The sequence below is a fragment of the Sinocyclocheilus grahami genome, unplaced genomic scaffold (genome assembly GCF_001515645.1).
Source record: "Sinocyclocheilus grahami isolate Dianchi unplaced genomic scaffold, SAMN03320097.WGS_v1.1 scaffold1386.1, whole genome shotgun sequence".
NCBI classification, from domain to species: Eukaryota; Metazoa; Chordata; class Actinopteri; order Cypriniformes; family Cyprinidae; genus Sinocyclocheilus; species Sinocyclocheilus grahami.
In genome coordinates this window covers 154,850-156,132 of record NW_015506565.1, presented here as the reverse complement: position 1 = coordinate 156,132, position 1,283 = coordinate 154,850, and the positions used below count along the sequence as shown (strand labels likewise).

Below are 1,283 nucleotides of genomic sequence, written 5' to 3'. Positions count from 1 at the left end.
CACCCCACACACACACACACACACACACACACACACACACACACACACACACACTCACATGTTGGGTTTCCATGTTTTATTGGTTCATTCCATAGGCAACTGTCCACACTATATATGCTATCACTACCTACATCTACCCCTCACAGAAAACTTTCTGCATTTTTACATTCTCAAAAAAACGAATTCTGTATGATTTATAGGCTTGTTTCCTCATTGGGACCAAAACATTTTCCCACAAGGATTTTGGATATTACCATCTTTGTGGGGATATTCTTTCCTCATAACGTAGGGTATACCTGAACACACACACACTCAAACACATAAAACCATTAGTTCATTTTTTAATGCCATACTAAACATGTTTACATTAAACATTTTAAAAAATGTGGCGTGACAAATGAATTTCAAAAAGTACAAGACTATTTTCCTTGAATGTCATGAAATTGCTTATAGAATAATATCAGCTATAGTAGAGTAAGATTCATGTCATTTACATGTTTTAACACAAATTATTAACAAGCTGTAACTTAAAAGTAAAACAATTAAATGCACATAATAATTAAATGCATGACAATAAAAACTCTCAGACACTTGCACTCTCATGCACTCTCAGACATGCACTCTCAGACACTTGCACTCTCGGACGTGCACTCTCAGACATGCACTCTCAGACACTTGCACTCTCAGACGTGCACTCTCAGACACTTGCACTCTCAGACGTGCACTCTCAGACACTTGCACTCTCAGATGTGCACTCTCAGACACTTGCACTCTCAGACGTGCACTCTCAGACACTTGCACTCTCAGACTTGCACTCTCAGACACTTGCACTCTCAGACTTGCACTCTCAGACACTTGCACTCTCAGACTTGCACTCTCAGACACTTGCACTCTCAGACTTGCACTCTCAGACTTGCACTCTCAGACACTTGCACTCTCAGACACTTGCACTCTCAGACTTGCACTTCTCAGACACTTGCACTTCCGCTAGCGACGTCACTTGCAGGCTTTATTATTTTTCATTTTGTTCTATTTATTGATAACTTTTTGTTTGAATCTCTGAATCTTGAACGCACCACCGTTTCCGTTTAAAACACGTTTTGCACCGTTTTGTCGGGGCTGAACGCAGCCCTGTTGTTTTTGTTTCGTGCAGATGTTTTATGTAGCAAATAAATAAATAACACCTAAAGTCAGACCATTCTTTTTTTGTTTTAAATCCTGAAATTAATCTAAATCAAATAAAAAACAACTGCCCGTGCAGATCGTGATTAAAATGCAGTGGT

The 1,283-nt window shown here is 39.3% G+C and overlaps 1 protein-coding gene across 1 annotated transcript in view; it reads right to left on the bottom strand.

Moving 5' to 3' along the window:
* The window catches only part of LOC107569840 (tripartite motif-containing protein 16-like), a 54,172-nt gene that overhangs the window by 52,480 nt on the left and 409 nt on the right, over positions 1 to 1,283 (bottom strand). The window lies entirely within an intron of this gene.